The 18,309-nt window shown below is 46.4% G+C and overlaps 1 protein-coding gene and 1 non-coding gene across 2 annotated transcripts in view; both read left to right on the top strand.

Moving 5' to 3' along the window:
* Nucleotides 1-4,532: 4,532 nt before the first annotated feature.
* PLAT (plasminogen activator, tissue type) overlaps nt 4,533-18,309 on the top strand; it is a 52,842-nt gene continuing 39,065 nt past the window's right edge. The window contains exon 1 of the mRNA XM_058433310.1: nt 4,533-4,676. The gene's annotated coding sequence lies outside the window, so the exon portion shown is untranslated. The remainder of the gene's footprint in view (nt 4,677-18,309) is intronic.
* On the top strand, nt 6,159-6,260 carry LOC116462178 (small nucleolar RNA U13). Its single transcript, XR_004246274.1, has one exon. It is a non-coding gene; the product is annotated as a small nucleolar RNA U13 (small nucleolar RNA).

The following is an 18,309-nucleotide window of genomic DNA, read 5'->3' as shown; positions in this document are numbered from 1 at the left end:
TTTATATTAAAACAACATGAGTTATTGATTGGCTATACATCGTTAAGCTGAGAGTGTGGGTTATAGTGTCTGTTATAGCATTGTTGTGTTAATTTATAGCTACATGTGGTAATAGCAAACAGGTTCAAGAGATGAACACATAGCTCAACGGGGGGAGTAGAATGTGTAGAATGTGATTGCTGTCAGCACACTGATCATAAGGGCCCCTCATTCTCCAAAAGCTAAAGGGCCTTAGCAGCAAGCACACCATAAGGCATACCACATCTTGTTTGACCATGTCACCCCAGAATCAGCAGTGATTTTTAAAAATCAAATGATACATGAGGGTTTGACTAAGCTATCCTCAGAATGGTTAATTTCATCCTAAGCTATCCTCAGACTGGTAAATTTCATCCTAGCAACTGAATTCATACCATTGACTTAAACCAGTGCTCCCCAGTGTACAGTATGTTTACAATTTAAAAAGTGGCTGGACGCAGTGGCTCACACCCGAGATTTACTCATTTTTTAGGAATCTCCCATGTATACATGAGGCACACATGTAATTAAACATCTGCTTCTTTTTCTCTTGTTAATCTGTCTTTTGTTACATGGGTCTATCCTGTCCGCCTAAAAGGAAGGGGTTGAGACACAAAATATAATTTAGAGTCCACTTGAGCCAACGTGAGTCCAGCTGCCTGGAAGACTCAGACCCAAGCCACCTCGAATAGGAGCTCCATTTGGTCTTAGCTACAAGTGGGTTTTTAAAGGCAATAAAAGGGGAATACAAAGTTGCTTGTCCAGAATTCTCATTGTTTACAGAAATAGCACTGATTTGTGATTGGCTGTATATTGTTATAAGGTCTAGGGTATGTGTCATAGTGTGCAGTGCACCATTCTTAGGTTAATTCATAGCTACTTGTGGCACTAGCAAGCAGTTTCAATAGATGAACGCATAGCTCAATAGGGAGCAGGACATGATTGCTGGCTCATTTTTATGCCTCTCTGGGGCTGAATAATTTCTTTCTTTTTTTTTTTTTCTGAGACAAATCTTGCCCTGTTGCCCAGGCTGGAGTGCAGTAATGCAATCTGGGCTCCCTGCAACCTCTGCCTCCTGGGTTCAAGCAGTTCTCATGCCTCAGCCTCCAGAGTAGCTGGGATTACAGGCACCCGCCACCATGCTCAGGTAATTTTTGTTATTTTTAGTAGAGGTAGAGTTTTGCCGTGTTGGCCACGCTGGTCTTGAACTCCTGGGCTCAAGTGATTCGCCCGCCTAGGCCTCCCAAAGTGCTGGGATTACAGGTGTGAGCCACCACGCCCAGCCTGGGGATGCTAATTTAAAAGACTCACACACATCACATAAAAGTTCTTTTCTCAGTTCCAATTAAGAACTGTGAATAATAGAAAATGATCTTTCCTCCTCTACATAAACATTACTGTTTTACTGGTAGGTCTAAATTAAGTATTTACAGCTCTCTAATTGTATGGAATCATTATAACAGAATGTAGGAAATTTTATATCAATTAATTAATTAAGACACTATCTTGCTCTGTCACCCAGGCTGGAGTGCAGTGGCACAATCATAGCTCACTGCAGCCTCGATTCACCCAGACTCAAGTGATCCTCCTGCCTCAGCCTTCTGAGTAGCTGGGACTACAGGTGTGTGTCACTAAACCCAGCTAATTTTTTTTTTTATTTGTAGTAGAGATGAAGTCTCACTATGTTGCCCAGACTGGGCTCCAACTCTTGAGCTCAAACAATCTTCCTGCCTCAGCCTCCCAAAGTACTGGGACCACAGGTGTGCCCCAACGTGCTTGGCCAAGGATCCTTCTTCTTGGCACTGGGCCACTGTTCAAAGCAATTTCTAGGCTGAAATATAGACAGCTAGTATCTGGGTCTTTCTTCAAGATCTTGCAACCCAAAATTGCCCTTCATTCTCTTAAATAAAACCTCATGACAATAAATTCATGACTAATAGGTCTATAGTCATGCATAACTGGTTTCATCTGTTGGATATCTTTTGTTTTGTTTTATTTTAATGTAACCTTAGCAGACAAACAGAAAAGTGCACAAATCATATGGATACAGCTTGCCATCACCCAGGTGGTGTGGTATCTTATTAAATGTGAGGGATGCTGCAATCCTGATACGGCCATGGAAACCGAAAAATAGGCTCACAGCTTGCCATGTGCAATCTGTAAATGCTGTTTACTTAATGTTTGTGAGTGGTTGGGCGCGGTGGCTCACGCCTGAAATTCCAGCATTTTGGGAGGCCAAGGCCACTGTACTCCAGCCTGGGTGACAGAGTCCATCTCAAAAAAAAAACAAAAAAAGTATAAAGTAGAAATAAATATAAAATTAAATTAATCTAATTAATTTACCACAAATCCTCCCACCTCCCTGAATTACTAACCTTATTACTTTTATTATCTTAAGACTCTGAAGGAAGATTAGTATCTACAACAGCAATAACTATTATACTATATCAGAAGGCTAATTAAGTATAAACAATGTTTAAATTACTAATGTGTCTTATAATACTTGTAAATTGGATTTACATGTATGTAAATTACTTGATTTTATGCTTTAATAAGGACACAGGCTGGGCATGGAGGCTCACACCTGTAACCCCAACACTTTGGGAGTCCAAGGTGGGCGGATCACTTGAAGTCAGGGGTTTGAGACCAGCCTGGCCAACATGATGAAACCCTGTCTCCACTAAAAGTACAAAAATTAGCCAGGCGTGGTGGCTTGTGCCTGTAGTCCCAGCTACTCGAGAGGCTGAGGGGGAGAATCACTTGAACCCCAGAGACGTAGGGTGCAGTGAGCCAAGATCACACCACTGCACTCCAGCTTGGGCAACAGAGTGAGACTCTGTCTCAAAAAAATAATAATAATACAGACACAGGACACAAAAGCGTCCCGAATTAATTTAGCTTATATGAGAGCCGGGCAATGGAAACCCACAGACGGGCTTTTATAGGCCAAGAAGCGTAGAGGTTGGGCCTGGCTTCACTGTTAGTTGTCAGCAGAACTATGCATGGGAGCATCAGCATTACTGATCATAAAGGCCCCTCGTTCACCAAAAGCTAAAGGGCCCTGGCAGCAAGCACACCATAAGGCAGCTTATCATATCTTGTTCAACTGTGTCACCTGGGAATCAGCAGTGATTTTTAAAACTCAAGTGATACATGAGGGTTTGACTAAGCTATCCTCAGAATGGTAAATTTCATCCTAGCATAGCAACTGAATTCATACCATTGACTTAAACCATACTCCCCAATGTACAGTATGTTTAAGATTTAAAAAGTGCAGTTAAGTTTCAACTAAATCATGGATAGCTCCAGCTGAAGCATAAATGAAGCTAAAATTATTTTTTCATTTTTGAAGGGGGAGGTTTCCAAAACATAAAAGTTGAAAGAATGGTACAATGAAAATCTACACACCTTCCACCCAGATTAAACAATTGCTGACATATTATCATATTTGTGCATTCTTTCTCTCTCAATCTGTCTGTTAGGTAGACAGATGAGAGATAGATAGATACATAGCTAGCAAATTTATGTTTAGATTTTGCTATGTCATTTGAAAATAAGCTGTAGACGTTATTATGAATGACAGGTCATCCCTAAATATTACAGTGTGATCTTCTTTTTTTTTTTTTTTTTTTTCCGAGATGGAGTCTCACTCTGTGGCCCAGGCTGGAGTGCATTGGCATGATCTCAGCTAACTGCAACCTACACCTCCTGGGTTCAAGCAATGCTCCTGCCTCAGCTTCCCAAAAAGCTGGAACCACAGGCACCACCACCTTGCCCAGCTTTTTTTTTTTTTTTTTTTTTTTGGAGACAGAGTTTCGTTCTCGTCACCCACGCTAGAGTGCAGTGGCGCCATCTCGGCTCACTGCAACCTCCACCTCCCGAGTTTAAGCAATTCTTCTGTCTCAGCCTCCCAAGTAGCTGGGATTACAGGCACCAGCCACCACCCCCTGGCTATTTTTTGTATTTTTAGTAGAGATGAGGTTTCACCATGTTGGCCAGGCTGCTCTCAAACTCCTGACCTTAGGTGATCCACCCACCTTGGCCTCTCAAAGTGCTGCGATTACAGGTGTGAGCCACTGTGCCCAGCCTCCAGTGTTAATCTTCTAAGAATAATCTCCTATGTAAGTACAGTACTATTATCAGACCTATAAGAACGAATCATAATTCCATAAGATCATCTGTATACAAACCGTATTCCAATTTCTGAAATGATTCCAGGAATGTCTTTCGTAACTTTCATTGCTTGCAGGTGCTAGCTGTGTGTTCTTCCATCATCCCTTTCAGCCTAGCCCTGAAACACCTAGCCCCCTTTTTTTCCCCTCAATAACTTTAATTTTTTTTTCTTTTTCTTTTAGAGACAGGATCTTGCTTTGCCACCCAGGCTGGAGTACAGTGGTGTGATCACAGCTCACTGCACCTTGAATTCCCAGGCTCAAGCGATCCTCCCACTTCAGCCTCCTGAGTAGCTGGGACCACAGGCACATGCCACCGTGCCTTAGCCAGTTAGTTTTTAAACATTTTTTTGTAGAGACAGGGTCTCACTCTGTTGCCCAGGCTGGTTTTGAACTCCCGGCTTCAAGTGACCCTCCTGCCTTGGCCTCCCAAAGTGCTGGGGTTACAGGTGTGTGCCACTGCATCTGGCTGACCTTGAATTTGTGGTAAGTCTGGGACAGTCATCTTGTGGAATGTTACACAGGTTGAAGTTGCCTAGATTTGTGTAATTGATCTCTTGATGTCTTTTTAAACTTTTTCTCTATCCCCTCTACTTCCAGGGACCTGGAAGTTACATTTCCCACCTTGAATAGACTCAGATTAAACATTTTGGACACGAAAGAGTTCGTGGATGATAGGGTGTACTTTTTGCCTCACATTAGGAGGCACGTTGGGTAAGGCTGTTCCACTATCTGTGAGGCTAATTTTGATTGCCTTATTAAAGTGGCGACTGCCAGATCTCTCCATCATAAAGGTACATTTTCTCTTTGCAATTCACAATGAATCTGTGCATAATTCTTTAGTGCCATGAAAATATTCTGTTTACCATAACCTTTCACCTGATGGTTTTAGTATCTGTTGATAATTCTTGACTAAATAAATTATTACATTTAGGTTTGTAAATAGGTGATATTACAAAAATGACTTTAATATTAGAGAATACATAAGTTGAGACCCTGACAAGAACTATGTGTCTCCCCATGCTTTGTCCTAAATACAAAGAATTTTTTTACCAGAGAACTGCAAGTAATGGCTTAACATTAAATGTGTGATGCTTATATCTCTCTGAGAACCTCTTCTAGAAATGATATTCTCCTATAACCTCAGCTTATTTACCCACCATATCAGCAAAGCCTTGGTTGGATAGAAGAGTCAGTACAAGTGTAGTTATAAAACTGTTAGAAAGGCCAGGTGCAGTGGCTCACACCTGTAATCCCAGCACTTTGAGAGGCCAAGGTGGGTGGATCATGAGGTCAGGAGTTCGAGACCAGCCTGACCAACATGGTGAAACCCCGTCTCTAGTAAAAATACAAAAATTACCCCGGCTTGGTGGCGTGCGCCTGTAATCCCAGCTACTTGGAAGGCTGAGGCAGGAAAATTGCTTGAACCCGGGAGGCAGAGGTTGCAGTGAGCAGAGATTGCACCACTGCACTCCAGCATAATTGACACAATGAGTCTCCATCTCACGAAAGAAAAAAAAACTGTTAGGAGAAGCGCAGACTTTGAATTTAAAGTCAACAGGCTACATTCACTTGCTTAGGCTACAATGTTTATGAAGGTCTCCGTCTCTATGATTAAATAGTCCAAAGGAGAACTTGACAGTTAATAAAACAGTCCATAAAGTGCTCATACACCACCCCTCTCTCTCCTCAATGAAAAGTCTGTAATTCATAATATGATGCATTTTATTGGAACTTCTAAAGGAGATGAGTCAGAACATGGTAAGAATGCTAAAAGGTTTGGATGATCAAATTATAGCTCAGTCCAAGAAACTAATTTACTAGGGGTAGTTTTGGGGGCATCTGATTACTCTGAATTCACCCTAGTCCTTTCCCAAGTCTAATTAAATTGTGTTTAACATTTCCCAAAATATTCATATTCAGTCATTGACATGAAAAACACTGGGAATCTAGAAGAAGTGCTATGTGATCCTTTCGTAGCTCATAAGCAGATGGTTGAGTTTTCACGCTCATGGATGGATGTGCCTCCCTCAAACCTTATCAAGATGTTGGCACACTATCTGTGTGATGTAAATTTTTAAAAAGAGAAAAAAGAAAAAGCACTGTATGAAAATAACAAAGTAGGCCAGGCGCGGCGACTCACACCTGTAATCTCAACACTTTAGGAGGCCGAGGTGGGTGGATCACCTGAGGTCAGGAGTTTGGGACCAGCCTGACCAATATGGTGAAACCCCATCTCTACTAAAAATACAAAAATTAGCTGGGCATGGTGGCATGAGCCTGTAATACCAGCTACTCGGGAGGCTGAGGTAGGAGAATCGCTTGAACCCGAGAGGTGGAGGTTGCAGTAAGCCGCGATCGCGCCACTGTACTCTGGCCTGGGTGACAGAGCGAGACTCCGTCTCAAAAAAAAAAAAGAAAAAAAAAGAAAATAACAAAGTAATAATAAAAGTTAGCAAAGACAAAAAGTTACATCGTTAGCATAAAAAATTAACTGGAACCATACACCCAACTCTTATCAGTTTCAAATCCCATAACTAAATGAACAACTCATTAAAAGTTAACAGAATGAAGTCATCTATGTTGCAAAATAGTGAGAAGATTTATTAATAGTGGGAGAGGCCAACTTCACTTAGACATAGTTGTTTAGATGGAACTTGGGTTAAACTTTAAATACACTTTTACCAATAATAACCTTAGGATTATTTTAATAGAAAAAGGAGGTATAGCTATTTGGAAATAAGGAATATTATTTGTCGATGAAGAAAAACACCAAAATTCCCTAGCAGGTGTAAGAGAAGTAATCAATAAAGTGGCTTAAGTCCTATAATCAACCAGCACTCTTTTTTTTTTTTTTTTTTTGAGACAAAGTTTTGCTCTGTTGCCCAGGCTGAAGGGCAGTGACGCGATCTCCGCTCACTGTAACCTCCGCCTCCCAAGTTCAAGCGATTCTCCTGCCTCAGCCTCCCAAGTAGCTGGGACTACAGGCATATGCCACCATGCCTGGTTAATTTTTGTATTTTTAGTAGAGATGGGGTTTCACTGTCTTGACCAGGCTGGTCTTGAACTCCTGACTTCAAGTGATCGGCCCACCTCAGCCTCCCAAAGAATTACAGGCATGAGCTATTGCGCCCAGCCTCAACCAACACTCTTAACAGCCCATTGAAGCATTCCCCAACCCTTTTGGCACCAGGGACTGGTTAGGTAGAAGACAATTTTTCTATGGACCAGGGTTGTGGGGCATGGTTTCAGGAAGATATAAGAGGATTACATTTATTGTGCACTTTATTTCTATTATTATTACATTGTAATATATGATGAAATAATGGTACAACTCAGCATAATGCAGAATCAGTGGGAGCCCTGCGCTTGTTTTCCTGCAACTAGACAGTCCCATCCGGGGGTGATAAGAGACAGTGACAGATCATCAGGCATTAGATTCTGATAAGGAGCACACACACAACCTAGATCCCTCGCATGCACAGTTCACAATAGGGCTCACACTCCTGTGGGAATCTAATGCTGCTGCTGATCCGACAGGAGGCAGAGCTCAGGCGGTAATGCTAGCTGGCCTGCCACTCACCTCCTGCTGTGTGGCCCAGTTCCTAACAGGCCATGGACTGGTACCAGTCATGGCCCAGGGGCTGGGGATTCCTGTGCCATTGGACTTGTCTATAATTTCTAGAAGAAATAATATTATATTAGTTAGAAGTAAGAAAATCAGATTTGTTAGCACACCTTCATTTAAAGAAGTAGGATAGAAGTAGGCTGGAAGGGTGAGATGGGGACCAGATGGGGAAGGCCTTGAATTCTAGAGTCTGCACATTCTCCCACAGGTAGCAGAGTGTCAGTGAAGGTTGTGGAACGAGGTGGCAATGTGTAGAACACGTGGTTGGGGGATGACTAGGGGCACCTCTCTGAGATATAACATCTAATACGAGCTGGACACTCCAGGCCCAGCCAACATGCTTTCTTCAGTCCTCAGAGCTAGTCTGCAAAGTGAATATTGTCCCTATCTGAACAGGCTCAGAGAGCATGTGTCTCGCTGAAGGCCACGCTACTGGTAAATTGTGGAACTAAGATTCAAAACAGGTGTCTGACATGGGAGCTGACATTCTTCCTTCCACCCCAGGCAGTGGCCATGAAGAAGCAGTTGCCACAGCCAGAAAAGTAGAAACCCTGCCTTCCATGGCAAGGGAGGGCGCTGGCCTGGCACATGGGTTTCTCCTGTCTTTCTGGGGACACTGGCACAACCAGGGCATCCTCTGGGCTTCCGCGTCCCTCTCCTCTCCCCATCCCTGCTGCTATGTGTGTGACCTTGGAAAAACCACCTTATCTTCTCTTTAAATGGCTAAAGACTTGGCAAAGGAATGAATTAACAGGGCACAGGATGTACACACCCTATGTAGAGTGGCAATTTCAGAGACGGGGTGTTCGGCTGTCACCCTCAAATGTGTCATTTCTACATTTTTCTACTCTCACTTCCTTCTTACCTACTTACCATCACTTCCTTCTTACCTACTTACCATCATTGTTGCCAAAAGCAGGGATGGGGCAGATACACTCAAGGGGAAGAATTTGGAAGAGGAAATTTGTAGGGGCTCATGATGTTTCCTGAACTCAGAATGTAACTTGATTCTGAATATATAAAGAATATCACTTTAGAAGTTATCAAAGGGATGGAATTGGGGTAATGATTGTTTCTGGGTACAAGCACAAAGTCACGTCCCCAGTGTTTCTCAGATATTAACGTGCATATGAATCACTGGAGGATCTTTTTGTAATAAAGCTTCTAGTTAAGCAGGTCTGGGGTGGAGCATGGGAGTCTGCATTTCTCACAAGCCCCTAGTTGCTGCTGGTCCCAAGTCCACACTTTGAGTTGCAAGGAACCAGATTTCTTTGCGTTTTTTTTTTTTTTTTTTTTAATATATATATAGAGTCTCAGTCTGTTGCCCAGGCTGGAATGCAGTGGTGCAATCTCAGCTTACTGCAACATCCACCTTCTGGGCTCAAGCGATTCTCCTGCCTCAGCCTCCCGAGTAGCTGGGATTACAGGCACCTGCCACTATGTCTGGCTAATTTTGTGTTTTTAGTAAAGACAGGGTTTCGCCATATTGGCCAGGCTGGTCTCACACTCCTGACCTCAGGTGATCCACCCACTTCGGCCTCCCAAAGTGCCTGGATTACAGGTGTGAGCCACCGCACTTGGCTGAGCCAGACTTCTTTAAGGACAAATCTCTGTAAAATGGTGGCAGGTCTTGCTTGGTGTGGAGTAAATGTGAAGGAGGAAATAAAAGGCATTTGTACAAATGATGCACTTCAGTATTAATTGTTTAACTCAACAGATATTTGGTGAGGATTCCCCAAATGCCTGACACATATGACAGAGGAAAAGAGACCTATTCTTGCAAACTGCTTCAACTTTCAGAGGGTGGAATGAAAAGAACCAAAATGTTCTGCAACTAAGCAACCAAGTAAACTGGGTGCAGAGAGGAGATGAGCTGGGGCTGATGCCTCAGCAGGAATCTCTGGAATTCCTCTCGCCTGGTGACCTCAGTCACAAAGCAGCGGAGCCACGACCCCTTGGGTGGGCTCCAGGTGGGTCTCAGCCAGGATGAAGGGAGCGGAGCAGACAAACACTCCACTCCCTTCTCCCCAAGGGAGCCAGGCTTTTGCACCCCCACGCAGCTTCTGGGGTGAGTGGCCAATGCCTTGAGGTCCCCACCCTGTGCCACCCCAGGTTCCAGGGTCCAAATCTGGGAAATCGTGGCATTCTCTGAACCCTTCCTGCTGGTGGGGTGAGGAGGGGGGTGGTTCCTGGCAATAGGGCAAGGGAGGAAAAGCATCCTGGGTCTCAGGCTCCGTTAGAGGCTGCACTGTGGAGAGAGCAGGGGTCCAGCTCCTGGAGGATCTGGGTTGGATCGGACTCTGCCACTTAGGGGAAGCAGTGAACGTTGAGCTAGTGTTGCTGTCGCAAAATGGGATGTGTAACACCCACCTCATCGAATTTCATGAGAATGAATGAGATCATTAATCATTTATGTAAACTATCTGGAACAGCGATGAAACCCAGAGGCTCCGTGAGTTCCTATTCTCCCTGCCCTGAGGATAAGGACCAAAGCCCTTAGCATGGCTCATAGTGCCTCTCGGAGCTGGCCCCGCCTCCCTGTCTAGCTTCATCTCTGGCTCTCACCTCCCCCCGTATCCAGCCACACTGATGGGCTGAAACTGCCATGGCCCCAATGATGCCATGCTTCAGCGCTTGGGCTCCCACCTATGCCTCTCTTTCCAGCAGTGCCCTTCACCCCAGCCCGCTTGGCAAATGCCTACTTCCCTTATTCAGCTCTGCACAGCAATGCCTGTCCCATGAAGCCTGTCTCATTCTAACCCCCTGCTCAGAAAAAGCGACCAGTCCCTCCTTTGAGCTGTCCCATACCAGGTGCTGCTTCTGTCTTGTGTGTCTCCTCTCTAGTGTAAGGTGGCAAACAACAGCCTACGGACCAAATCCAAATCACCATCCGATTTTGTAAATAACTTTTATTTATTTATTTATTTTTTTGAGACAGAGTCTCACTCTGTCACCCAGGCTGGAGTGCAGTGGCGCCATCTCAGCTAACTGTAACCTCTGCCTCCCGGATTTAAGTGATTCTCCTGCTTCAGCCTCCTGCGTAGCTGGGATTACAGGCATGTGCCAGCACTCCCGGCTAATTTTTGCATTTTTAGTAGAGATGGGGTTTCACCATGTTGGCCAGGCTGGTCTCCAACTTCTGACTTCAAGTGATCCACCCACCTCAGCCTCCCAAAGTGCTGGGATTACAGGCGTGAGCCACTGCGTCTGGCCTAGAAATAACATTTTATTAGAACATAGCCACGCTCATTGCATAGGGTCCCTAGCTGTTTTCACGTTGCAAGGGCACAATTGTGTAGTTACAACAGAGACCATGCGGCCTGTAAAGCTTACACTATCACCACCCAGCCCTTCCCAGAAAAGTATTTCCAGCCGCCAGCTCTAGTACTTCCTCGTCTCCTCTCCCTAGACTTCTGAGACATTTGTTCTGAGGGCCAAGAACGAATGTCACTAGCTTCTGCAGCATGCTGCCTGGCCTAGCAGAACCCAGCACTGAGGAGGAGAAGGCTGAGCATGTAATCACATGCGTGTGTTTTCTTCTTTGTCTTTCTCATTCCTAGGGGAGTGAGGACCCCTCCTGTGGCTTGAATTAGAGGTATAGGGTCTGTTTGATGGAGGCGAGGCTTCCTGGGTCCTAGTAAGTAGACCAGAGTGAAACTGTGATGTAAAGCAGCCTCTCTGGATCAGGAAAAGCTCCATCAGGAGAGGTTCCCTCCTGGCACAGTGCTCCTGAGGACGGCTCCCAGGACACCGCAGAACCAGAGAGAACACTCTGGGGACAGGAGAACTGCAGGGAAACCTGGCAGAAGTTCTGTCCGAGGAAGTGTTATACAGTCAGATTTTGTAAATGTCAGATCTTGACAAATGATCAAATCGGTTTCTCAGGAAGTGATGATGACATTAAACTGGTTGGGACTTTTTTTTTTTTTTTTTTTTATAGAGACGGGATCTCCCTATGTTGCCCAGGCTGGCTTCGAACTCCTGAGCTCAAGCAATCCTCCTGCCTCGCGCCTCTCCCTACCCTTTTTCTTCAAGAGACATGGTCTTGCTCTGTCGCCCAGGATGGAGTGCAGTGGAGCAATCATAGCTCAATGCAGCCTCAACCTTCTGGGCTCAAACAATCCTCCTACCTCAGCCTCCCGAGTAGCTGAGACTACAGGTATGTGCCACCATACCTGGCTAATTTTTTAAATATTTTTTATAGAGATGGTGTCTTGCTATGTTGCTCAAGCTGGTCTCAATCTCCTGGCTTCAAGCAATCCTCCCACCTTGGCCTCCCAAAGCGCTGGGATTGTAGCCGGGAGTCACCACACCTGGCCTGTTTTTTAAAGTATAGTCAGCTCAAGGGAACCTGTGGTGATGAAATGTTTGACACCTTGACAACAGGAGTGCCAGTGGTCACTGTTGGTTCCAGCAAGAGGCAAGACCCCAGAGGCCTCCCCTGCATGCTGGATCATCTTGTAGGGGGCACAAGAGAGCCACACAGAATCACAGAGACATGCGTTTGCGAATGGCAGTCACTCTTGGGAACACAGCCTCTCCCAGGGACTTGAAACCACCAGGAAATAAGAATGCAGGTTCCTGGGTTCCCAAAATGTTCTCTGCAGTGGGCATGCCAACGCACACCAACAGGGGAGCTACGGTCCTTTGATGTCTTCTGTCACAATTGAGGAAGTTTGGACCATCCACTGAAACACGTTCTCCTTTCAGCTTGGGAGGGTAGGTGACTTAATACATTAATAAACACTTGAGTTTGACTTTTGTCCAACTCCTGGCCACTGGATAGGAGCACTTCAGATGCATTTTTGTTTATTGCTTTGCTTTGAATCATTTATAGGAATTCGGCAGTCAGGCACCATTTCCTGTTTAGGGGAGGCAGGAGTGCTTCAGGGAAATGGTGCCGTTCAGCCGTTGGGTACTTTGCTCCCTGCACTATTGAACCCCTATACCCCCAGTGCTTCCACTAGCACAGCTAGAGGACCCCAGGGCGGTCTGAACAACATCCCATGCAGTTGGGCTCCCAAGCGGAGCTGCAGACGTAGCTGCATTCCCTCCCACCTTCTCTGCTCCTGATCCTCCTTTCTGGTCTGTGCACTTTACAAAGTTACTTATTAGGGAATAAAAATTTAATGTATGCTTGATTATAGTAATGTTGCCCAAATTCTCCTTTGATCCTCTAAAACCCCTTTGGGGTAGGTAGTGTCGGGTGCATTCCCATTTTATTTAATTTTGTTTTATTTATTTATGTAAGAGATAGGGTCTTGCTCTGTCACCCAGGCTGGAGTGCAGTCATATGAACATGGCTCACTGCAGCCTCAAGCAAACAATCCTCCCACCTCCCCCTCAGCCTCTCAAGTCACTGTTAGCACAGGCACACACACCAACAAGCCAGGCTAATTTTTAAAAATGTTTTGTAGAGATGAGATCTCACTGTGTTGCTCAGGCTGGTCTCGAACTCCTGGGCTCAAGTGATCCCTCTGCTTCAGCCTCTCAAAGTGCTGGGGTCACAGGCAGGAGCCACTGTGCCTGGCTCACATTCCCATTTTACAGGTGAGGCAACTCAGTCCAAGAAGCGAAGTGGCTTGCTCAGTGGCTCACGGCAGATGGTCTCGGGTGTGGTTTGACCTCTGGATCATGTTGATGCTAATGCGGGATGCCAGGGCCTTTGGGTACATGTGTTCCAGATGTGGGCTTGTTCCTCCACTGGCCTCCTCCGGCCTCGTTCAGCTGGAAAGCGGCTTCCCCTCCTGGCCCTGTGGCACAGCCAGGACAGCTCTGCCCTTCGGGCCCCAAGGAACACAACCTCCTGCTGCTCTGACATCCTAGTGGCTGAGTGCAGGCCAGGAGGCTGCCAACATCTGCAGGGACAACTTAAAGACTCTGGCCGAGGGATGTCTTTGGCATCTCTGGGGATGGAAAATGGGTCACCTGTCTCGGCCCTGCAGGGCGGAGGCTGCTGTGAGGGCAAAGTACCACTGCAGCTGCAGCTTCCCGAATCGGCGCCTGCCGTCCGGCCAGGAGGCTGCGGCCACTGAGACCAATGGTTCCTGTGCTTGGCCGGGGGCTCCTGACAGGGACATGGGCACGGAAGGCCCCGGAGCAGATGTGGGGCAGTTGTGGGACTCAGGAAGGGGTCTCTGTTCCCATCATGGGTGAGCAAGCAGGAGGAAACGCCATGCAAAGTCTCAGGAATGTTCTGCGGAGACAGGAGCCCCACTTGCTCCCTCTGCCTTGGGGACCCAGCCGCAGCATCTGCAGGGGCGGCGTGAGCTCCAGGAAGCCACAGGACATGCAACTGCCACCGCAATCCTTCCTGGCCAGCACGCTGTTGTCGGTGTTTCTCCTCTGGTGTGGGCCCTGCGCGTAGCACAGCAGACAAAACATCAACAAACTCCGTCCTCACTTGAGCTGCCTCCTAGGAGGCTGACAGGTGGCCCAAAGGCATGGAGTGTCTCTGTGCATGGTGCCCTGGCTGGAGCCCAGATTCCACTGTGGTTGGCCTTGTTGGTTTCCCTTATGTACTGATGAGCAAACCTGTGGCCACAGGCAAGTCACCTGACCTCTCTGGGCCTCGGTTTCCTGTTCTGTGCACTGGGTATGATACCCTGTTCTGTGCACTGGGTATGATACCGTCTCTGTCCGTTTCTCAGGATATGACATTTGTGAAGAGCAGATGTGGTGGTGTGCACGAAGGAGCTTTGTGAAAGGCGATGCACTAACAAAATTGGTCCTTAGGCCCACCTGGGGTCTGCAAGGCAGGCTCGTGGAGAAGTCTCTTGCTTCTCCCTGTTCAATTCTCCTTCCTCTCTCCCTCTTCTCTTCAAATCCTTACCATCCTTGAGGTATTGTGGTGGTGGTATGATGACTTGGAGGGCCATGCCATGCAGAATCAGGAATCATTGTCACTTTCCTTGATGACTCAGAATAACTTTCATTTCCCCACTGCTGCTTCCTTCTCTGCTCCATGTTAGAGTGGCCCCCCTGGCTTATCTGTGGTTTCACTTTCCACAGGGTAACTACCTGTGGTATAGCACTCACTGCAGCCTTGACCTCCTGGGCTGCAGAGATCCTCTTACCTCAGCCTCCCAAGTAGCTGGACCACCGGAGCAAACCACCATGCCTGGCTAATTTTCTGTATTTTTTTGTAAAGATGAGGTGGGTCTCACTATGTTGCCCAGGCTGATCTTGAACTCCTGGCTTCAAGCGATCCCTCACCTTGACCTCTCAAAGTGCTGGGATTACAGGTGTGAGCCACCTTGCCCAGCTCAGTTCTATAATAAGTTGAGAGAGAGTTATATATAGAGAGACCACAGTCACATAACTTTTATTACAGTACCTTGTTATGATTGTTCTATTTCACTATTGGTTATTGTTGTTAGTCTCTTGCTGTGCCTAATTTATACATTAACCTTGTTTTGTTTTGTTTTTGAGACACGGTCTCACTCTGTCACCTAGGCTGGAGTGCAGTGGCACGATCTCGGCTCACTTCAGTCTTTGCCTCCCGGATTCAAGCTATTCTCATGCCTCAGCCTTCCGAGTAGCTGGGACAACAGGCACACACCACCACACCTGGCTAAGTTTTTTGTATTTTTAGTAGAGACAGGGTTTCATCACATTGCCCAGGCTGGTCTCGAACTGCTGACCTCAAGTAATCCACCTGCCTCGGCCTCCCAAAGTGCTGGGATTACAGGCATGAGCCACCACACCTGGCCACATTAACCTTGATCATACGTATGGATGTGTAGGGAAGAGCATCGTATATATAGAGCTCGGTACTACCCACGGATTCAGGCATCCATTGGGATCTTGGAACACATCCTTGTGGTTAAGGGGAACGACCGTGTGTGATGGCCATCCCAGCTCCCTGCCTCCTGCTCCTGGAGTCTCCATGGCGCCTCAGCGCCAATCCTCCCTGTCTTTCAGCCCTTTGCCCTCTGTCAGCCTAGACTCAATGACCCATTGTGAACCATTACCACCATGCCCATTGACATGCTGGAAACTCTTCCCTTCTTATTCTAAACCCAAGGCCCTGTCAACACGCTCTACTGGGGAAGCACACCTACTGCTTTGGTTTCCAATATGATTTCAGAGCAATTGCCTTGCAAACCTTCAGCAACAACCTCTCCTGTGCTGTTAACCCTTTGAAGGAGTGTGCATTTTTAAAAAGTTGGCATTGGGCACAGTGGCTGAAGCCTGTATCCCAGCACTTTGGGAGGCTGAGGCGGGTGGATCACCCGAGGTCAGGAGTTCGAGATCAGCCTGGCCAACATGGCGAAACCCCGTCTCTACTAAAAATACAAAAATTAGCTGGGCATGGTGGTGGGCGCCTGTAATCCCAGCTACTCGGGAGAGTGAGGCAGGAGAATCACTTGAACCCAGGAGGCAGAGGTTGCATTGAGCCAAGATCGCATCACTGCACTCCAGGCAGGGTGACAGAGCAAGACTCTGTCTCAAAAAAAAAAAAAAACAAACAAAGTTGGCATCAATGTGTTTTTCCATCTGATTTATGTCTTCACATTACAGCATATTTTCTGTATGAGCCCACACGTATCAGATGGTAACTTTAGAAAGGGTGGGTCTGTGCCATTGTCCCGGCACAGCTGTGAGGGTGGTGACAGGCAGGTCAGCAGATGTGTACAGAGGGGCTTTCTTCTACATTGGAGTTCAGGTTGGATGATTCAGGTCCACAGTGCTCATTCAGGGCTCTGCGTTCTGGTGGCTTCCGTTGATTTCTAATAAAAGCTGCAGACTGAGCCAGTCCTGCACACACAGGGAGATAGGACAACGGACATTTGGGATGTGATTAAGCCCATCAATCCAATCGGTGACTAAAATCAGACAGGAAGCCCTGTGCCCCTTAGATAAAGAAAGCCTGTGGGGAAAATGATCTCAAGTTCATTTCGATTGGTGCAGACTCCTCACAGAGGAAAAAATGTACAGCTAGAATGAAGTGAAAGAACATCTCTATAAAATATGCATCACTTCCCTGGCGGGGAGGAGAGAGGAACTATGGAAAGCTGCACCAAAGCTGTATTCACTGGACAAAAATGCTTGACTCAGGAAGGAGGCCGGGGCGGCGAGTTCTGTGATGCCATGGCGGGAGGTTGGTTCCATGTAAACAGTGGTGTTCCTGTCACCCTGAGCACATGCAGTCTCCCGTGGGTGACCAGAACTGATGCAAGAGCCTCTGCTGTGGAAGTCACCATGCTCTCCCAGAACGCGCCTCCCCCCAGGTCTGAGTGATCTCATTGCCGAGGTGAATAGGGCTTTGGCCGCTCTCCCAAAGGAGCCCGCCCCAGACACAGCCATGGCCTGGGACTCTGGGGTCACCCTGGGGTCAGAAGGAATTGAGTTATCTGTATTCACTTGGTTTTGGTTATTGTCAGTGTTATTTATGTGTTTATTTATTTTTTATTTTTAGAGACAGGCTTTCACTCTGTCTCCCAGGCTGGAGTGCAGTGATGTGATCACAGCTCACTGCAACCTCAAATTTTCAGGCTCAAGGGATCCTTCCACCTCAGCCTCCTAAGTAGCTGGGACTACAGGCATGTGCCACCACACCTGACTAATTTTTTAATTATTTGTAGAGATGGGGTCTTGCCATGTTGTCCAGGCTGGTCTCAAACTTCTGGGCTCAAAGAATCCTCCCACCTTGGCCTCCCAAAGTGCTGGGATTACAGGAGTGAGCCACCTCACCTGGCCTGGTGTTGTTATTTTAAAACAAGAAAAGAAATGACCAGAAAGGCTGAAAGGAAACACGCACCATCCTCCATAGGAGGCTGCAAGGGTTGGTGGCACCAGGCCCAGAAGAAGAAGGGCCCATAGAGCAGAAACCAGAGCTTGAGCACCAGCCAGGTGGCATTTGGAAGTGCCTCAGCATAGCCACTTTGCAGAGTTTGCACGTTTAAAATAAGGAGTAGGCTGGGCACAGTGGCTCACGCCTGTAATCTCAGCACTTTAGGAGGCCAAGGCAGGCGGATAACTTGAGTTCAGGAGTTCGAGTCCAGCCTGGCCAACATGGTGAAACCCCGTCTCTATCAAAAAAAATATAAAAATTAGCCAGGCGTGGTGGTGTGTGCCTGTAGTCCCAGCTACTCAGGAGGCTGAGGTGAGAGAATCACTCGAACCGGGGAGGTGGAGGTCGCAGTGAGCCAAGATCATGCCACTGTGCTTCAGCCTGAGCAATAGAGTGAGACCCTGTCTCAAAAAATTAATAAATTAAGTTAAATAGAGAGTAGCTCAATTTTCCTAAACCCATTGACCAGAGACACCCTTAAAATTATAAGACTGTGATAGAATTCCTATAGATATTCATTAGCTATGATATGCTTGGATAATAAGCAGATGGCAGTGAATGTTCTCACAGACCAAATATTTCTGCAAATAAAATTAAATTCTTATGTATAATATGCATACATAAATATATTATAGATATAATTTTATAATATCAGAAATGATCATATTTTTCATTTGCAAGTACTTTCTTTTTTT

Source organism: Hylobates moloch, unplaced genomic scaffold (genome assembly GCF_009828535.3).
Source record: "Hylobates moloch isolate HMO894 unplaced genomic scaffold, HMol_V3 SCAFFOLD_22, whole genome shotgun sequence".
Taxonomy (NCBI): Eukaryota; Metazoa; Chordata; class Mammalia; order Primates; family Hylobatidae; genus Hylobates; species Hylobates moloch.
Note: the sequence above shows the minus strand (reverse complement) of the source record. Positions and strands in the feature narration are given on the sequence as shown.